This window comes from Balaenoptera musculus, chromosome 15 (assembly GCF_009873245.2).
Source record: "Balaenoptera musculus isolate JJ_BM4_2016_0621 chromosome 15, mBalMus1.pri.v3, whole genome shotgun sequence".
Lineage (NCBI taxonomy): Eukaryota > Metazoa > Chordata > Mammalia > Artiodactyla > Balaenopteridae > Balaenoptera > Balaenoptera musculus.
Window position 1 is genome coordinate 60737574 of NC_045799.1, and position 6877 is coordinate 60744450.

Sequence of the window (6877 nt, forward strand, 5' to 3'; positions counted from 1 at the left end):
TCATATTGTTGGAGAAACCTCCTGCAAGGGCTAGAAAAAGGTGGGGATGGAGGTCCTGGGTAATGGGAACAGAAGACTAGTCTGACCCCAGATGGACTAAAGATGTGCCACTGGGATGGGTGGAAGGATTAGAGCAAAGGAGAAAACATCATAACTGATGGAGTGCATCCATTCTTTCATTTAATCCATAAAAACATGATGGGAACACACTCTGTGTGAGGTGCCAATATGACCCATAAAACCGGTCTGGTCACTGCCCTCCTAGAGCTTACAGGGTAGTGGGGGAGAAGTAAATAAGTGTTGTTGGTGTACTGGGTTGAATGGTGTCCCCAAGTATTCACACCCACCCAGAACCTCAGAATGTTTGGAAAGAGAGTCTTTGCAAATGTAATTAGTTAAGATGAGGCCATACTGGATTAGGGTGGGTCCTAAATCCAATAACTGGTATCTTTAGTAAGAAAAGAAGAGACACAGAGACACACAGAGGAAAAGCCATGTGAAGACGGAGACAGAGTTCTGGTGATGAGTCTACATGCCAAGAAATACCCAGGACTGTCGGCAACCACAAGAAGCTCCTTCAGAGGCTCCAAGAGGAACCAACACTGCTGAGACCTTGATTTCAGATTTCTTGCCTCCTGAACTATGAGAGTATACATTTCTGTTATTTCAAGCCACCCAGTTGGTGGTGATTTGTTGCGGCAGTCCTGGAAACTAGGATAGTTGGATCACAAATCTGTACATTATACTCAGATTTCAAAGAAAATGCACCATTTATATTTCCTGAATTAACCTGATAATCCTCACAAATCCTTACCTCGAGTGGTCGTGGGGAAAACCTGAAGTTAGTTTAATCAAGTTAACACAGTCCGATGCAATACTTCAAACAATCTCTTAAGGTAAGTTAGGTTCTCCCCAGTGTTTCCAATTTCCTTCCCTCCTCCTTACACTTATTCTCCATTGAGCCCTGGATGGGGATCAGGAGGCAGGAGAACAAGGCACTGTGGTGGCAGGGATGGAAGGGGCCTCATATCCACCCACCCAGGCCCATCCACTGAACCCAGGCTCCTCTGGTCTCCATGGTGTTGTCCTTTGCTGTCCAGTTTCTGGGTACCCTGCTTGGCAGTGGACCACGTGGAAGCCCATGATAGGTAAACTTAAGATCTCTGCTCTCCCAACCCAGTCAGGGCCTGTGACGGGTCTCTCCCTGCTTCTGCACATCCCTGTGTGGTCGACCACTCCCTTTCATTCCCCAGGCCAGGTGGCCCACCCTGCAGCATCCTACCATAAATCACTTTGCTTCTGGAGCAGCAACCCCTAAGGCAAGCTTTCTAGTCATTCTCAGCTAACATCCGGGTCCTTCAGTAATTCAGAAACAATTCTGGCTTTTTCCAGTCCCCACAGGAGCCAAGGGAGGCTTAAGATGCTGTCTCAGGCTAACTCTTCCCCTAACTACAGCATGCATCTGAGTTGGCTCTGAAGTAGCTACCCCATGTTAACATGGGGGACACCTTATAAATCTTTCTCCTCTCAGATCCCAAATAGGAAGCAGAAAAAGAAAAAAATCCTCTTCTGCTTTCATCTCCCCCTCAATCTATCTAGCTGGTTTCCCCTGCCTGTACTGCAGCCCAATGAGGTTGATAAAGATACATGTATTTCACCACCTGCTTCATTGAGCTGCTAACTTGTTTCTTCCCACGCCATCTGAAGCAGCAGGAATGGGCCTTCAGCTACTTCTTCATCTTTCACAACGATGTTCCCTATTCTGCACTCTTCTCTTCCCCGAGGTGGCATCTTTCTTCCTTCTTATTCTAAAGCTGTGTTGGAAGGAAACCGACTCACAGACATAGAGAACAGACTTGTGATTGCCAAGGGGGAGGGGATATGGGGGAGGGAAGAATTGGGGGTTTGAAATTAGCAGTTGCAAACTATTACATATAGAATGGATAAACGACAAGATCCTACTGTATAGCACAGGAAATTATATTCAACATCCTGTGATAAACCATAAAGGAAAAGAAAAAGAAAAAGAATGTATATATATATACATGTAGAACTGAATCACTTTGCTGTAGAGCAGAAATTACCACAACATTGTAAATCAAATATACTTAAATAAATTTAAAAAATTAAAACTGTATTGGAAGAACATGATTTACCACAAAAAGGAGAAAAGTATCTCCTTAAATTTTTCAAAATATTACCCTTGTTATGAGTAAACAGATATGTAAGTAAAACATTTGATGAATATTAAGAATAAAATAAATGGTAGAGAACAAACGTATGGACACCAAGGGGGGAAAACTGCGGTGGGGTGGGGATGGTGGTGTGCTGAATTGGGCGATTGGGATTGACATGTATACAGTGATGTGTATAAAATTGATGACTGATTAAAAAAAAAAAGAAAAGAATGAAATAAATGGAGTACAGGTGGCAAAACATAATCAAAGATTTCTTAAAATAGTTAACACATTTAGGGCATAGTAAGCCCTCAAAATGTTTTTTAAATTGTTGTGGTTGTAGCTTTAGTTGTAGCATTGTTAGGGGCAATGACACAATTAGCTGTGGTAATTGACAAGACGTCACATGATGGATAAGCCTGGTCACAACTCAGCTGGCAATGGGTATGTGGCTTGATTGGTGTTGACCTCAAGAAGTATTTCCAAACGTGAATGTCACTGCCGAAATTCATACCACGTCTTCAAAATTTGCACCAAGTACCAAGACTTCATAAATTTTATCTCTGTAACCACAGTTTTTGTTTCTATTAGCTACAGCATCCACTCATGAAAATGTTGCAACTTCAAAAATATTAACATCTCATTTGTCTGGGTCACTGACCTACCATCCAAACTAAGGAAGAACCATAAAATTCGGGACCACGGGAGCCATGGCAATGGCCACATCAGCAAGAACCAGAAGCACTGGGGAAGCGGGGGTCATGCTAGGGGCAGGCATCACCACACGATCAACTTAGGCAAACACTACCTAGGTTACTCTGACAAGGTTCGTATGAGGCATAACCACTTAAAGAGGAACCAGAACTTCTGCCCCACTGTCAACCTCACTAAATTATGGACCTTGGTCAGTGAGCAGACATGGGTAAATGCTACCAAAACCAAGACTGGAGACACCCCCATCACGGATGTGATACGATCATGCTACTAAAATGTTCTGGAGAAGAGAAGCTCCTAAAGCTGCCTGTCATCATGAAGGTCAAATTCTTCAGCAGAAGAGCCAGGGAGAAGATTAAGGGCAGGAAGAGGGGTCTGATATCCTGGTGGCTTGAAGCCACATGAATTTCATTAAATGCTAAAAACTGCTTTAAAAAATTAACAGCACAAAAAGTTGGCTGTCATTCAATGTCCTCCCTGTCACCCCTTAGTCTGTGGAAGGATATCTCTGCACGAGCACTGCCTTCCAGCTCTCGGCTCTCACACTACAGGTTCCACTGGAGAGAAAGGGGAACTTTCCCAGCCACTGATTTCTCAGCAGTCAGGAGCAGCTTCCGGGTTGGGTGTTGAGGGCACTCTGCACAAATTGTTCCATATCTGATAGTTATGTTATGGGTCGGAAATCTCCAGCATCTTCTTAACTTTTCTCTACCTGCATGCACAGCAATGTGAGCTCCCTTCCCCCCTCCAATCTTCTTCCCTGCTTGCCAACTTGGCAAAATCCTTTGTCATCTTCAAAATTATTCTGACATCGTCTCTCCCATGAAGTATCCCCTGATCCTCCCAAGGAAAATTAGTCTATTCGTTCTCTCCCCAAACACCATCCCTTGTGTGCATTACCATGAGTGCCATATAATGTCTTATATCACTTGTATTTATTTACATGATTGTTTACTTTCTCAAGGGAGCAAATTATGTCTATTCAACTTTGTCAATTTAGTGAGGGATGCTCCGCCCTGATTTCACATTGAAATCACCTGAGGAGCTTTGAAAAATGCAGATGCCTGGGAGAATCCCCAGAGGTTCCGGTTTAATTAGTCTGGGGTTTGGCATTAGATTGTATTTCTTTTTATTAAATTGTTTTTGAGCGCCAAGGGGAACTCTAATGCACAGCCAAGGTTGAGAGCCGTTGCCCTTGTACCCAGGACAGGGCTTGGTATACTATACTCTGTCATTTAACTGTTTCATGTTCCTTATGTTTAATGCTCTTAACCTTTAGCAGATTTTCCCCTACAACTGTTGTTAAGATGAGTCACCAAAATATCACTCCTCCCTGAAAAACTAAACAAACCTTTGAGATAGAAGTCTCCATCTATCAGTGCTCTCCTCCTAGGGAGGCTCAGAAAAAAACACTCAAGAAATAACTCGCTCTGAAGGAGGGAGGCTGGCTGTTGACTTCATCATTTTTGCATGAAGCCCACACCTACCCTGGGAGATGCTCTGTGGCCCAGAAACAGAACTCTGGAATAACAACAACAAATCTGACAGAAGCACCCATAATGTTTGAATCTGCCGACTTCTCTCCTCCCGCAGCCTTGGAATCCAAAGCCTGTTCAAACTGCTTTCCAATAATTCCATATAAGATGAGGGCAATATTATCAAGAGGGCTGCACAGCCATCTGTGCAAGATTTTCCCATTTTTTTCTGTTTTGACTTGGAGGAGAGTTCCCATTGTGGGGCTCAGATGCAAAGACAGAAAGAGGCTTTTGCACTAGGTAGACGATGGTGTGAGCTGGGAGCCACATATTTCTGAGGTTACATAGAAGGAAAAGAAGCTTGAACAGTTCTCATCGTAATGACATGTTCCGAGCTTCCCTCACTGGCCCTTCCCTCAGTGGTTTGATCATCTGAAGACAATTGGGGGATGCTCTGATATTAATGATGTTGACCCCATTTGCTTCCTGGACCATAAATGAGGAGCCCCATTCCTCTCCTTTGTACCTAGCTTAACCTGGAGGCCAGCCATCCTTCTACATGGTGCTGAGTTACACATATTCTAATAGGCAGGCCAGGGTTAGACTTAATGAAAGCAGACAGATTTTGATTCTTCCCCTTTATTATTTTGAAAGCCGTATTAACCCGGGCAAGGCTGACCTTATGAAAGCTTCAGTGAGAGCCTGCCCACGTGGGGCGAAGTCATCCCTCGCGTGATGCTGATAACCCATCATTCAAAATGCATCCTTGGAAACTGAGAGCAGCTAGTGTAGTGACAGACATCTGTCCCATCCCCATTGTAAAAAATCACACCAACCTTCAAGGACCAATGTAGAGTCCAAGAAACTGGAGGCATATGATGCAATTCGTCACCTGGCATATCATAAAATCTAACTCTCTTTTATTTCTGATGGACAACTTTGCCAGATGAAGTAGAGAAAGAAAATCTTGGTTCTAGACAAAGAGGATACACTCTCAGATATGAGGTAGAGCGAGGAGACTGGGAATGAACGCTAGCATGTGGGCATCGGGCGTTCTATTGAGCACAAAGGGGACAGACTTGCCATTTTAAAGATGCAAGACCTAAACAGACAATACAAAGAATTAATAATGATTATACTTAGCATGTGGCAAGCATTTTCTATGGGTCTGGAATTGTTCTAAGAGTTTTACATGCATTGTGTCCTACGGTCCTCATCAGTACTACAATTATTATCACCCTTATTTTACAGATGGGGAAACCGAGGCTCAGAAAAGTGATGAATTTTCCAAAGTCACACAGCCAAGAAATAGTAAAGCAGGGATGTGATTCCAAATAATTTGATTCTCCAAAAAGTGCTGTTGACTTTTATGATATACTGCCTCATGATCAGGGAACTGGATATGCATTCTTTTTTGGGAGGGTGTGGAATCTTAGCATCCAGGGGACGGTTTGAAGTACTAGGTGCTGGGAAGGCCAGGTAGGGTTCACCAGACACAAGCCCCATGCATTTTCCTTGGGCTGCCCTGATTTCTTGGACTAGATTCCACCACCAACTCTGACCACAATTTGATATCCATTTCAGATATCATGAATATGGCTATGGGCAGCTTGGAGGATTTCCTTGCCCACTGGCCACTAATCTGTGAGCATTGGCAAATGGAAATCATGCTACTCAGTCAACCAGAGGCCAAAGTAACCTGCCAAAGTAACCTGCAAGAGACTTTTGGTCTCTTAAGTATACACCATTGGACTAACCACCATGCTCATCAAGCCAAGGTCAATCGGTCTGGCACAGGCTTTCTCAGCCTCAGCACTGTTGACATCTTAGGATGGAAAAATCTTTGCTGTTGGAGGCTGTCCTGTGTAGGATGTTTAGCAGCATCCCAGGCCTCTACTCACCAGATGTCTGCAGCACCCTCTGCCCCAGGTGGGATAACCAAAAATGTCTCCAGATATGGCTAAATATCTCCTACGGGGATAGAATTACCCCCAGTTGAGAACCACAGGATAGTTCCTAAACTTTAGTGTGCCTCAGAATCACCCTATGGGTTTGACAAAACAGAGATTTCTGGGCCCCATCCTCAGAGCTTCTGACCCAACAGTCTTTGAGTGGGTCTAAGAATTTGCACAAATTCCAGGTAGATGCTTCGGCTGTTGGCCCAGAAACCACCCTTAGAGAACCACTGGATTGGTCCGTTCCATTATGTGTCCAGAGCCATGCGTGTCATTAATCCTGAGTGTGGATGGCTCTGCGAAGACCTTCCTCACCTGCTAGAACAACAAAGGTTTTGGCTTAGACATTAACTCTCAGTAGAAGAGCAAGGTCATGGAAAGAAGCCTGGAATTAGATTCAGAAGACATGAATTTGAGAGCATTAAAAAAAACCTGGATGAGTTATTTAAACTCTCAAAGCCCCAATTTCCTAATCCATAAAAATAAAGCCAAAAAAAGTGACAACTAACTTACTCTGGATTACTGGTGACAATGAAATAACCCAGTGTACCCCAAA

The 6877-nt window shown here is 43.7% G+C and overlaps 1 pseudogene; it reads left to right on the forward strand.

Annotated features, from left to right (window-relative positions):
• The first annotated feature begins 2844 nt into the window (after positions 1-2844).
• LOC118881645 lies at positions 2845-3296 on the forward strand (annotated as a pseudogene).
• The last annotated feature ends 3581 nt before the right edge of the window (positions 3297-6877 follow it).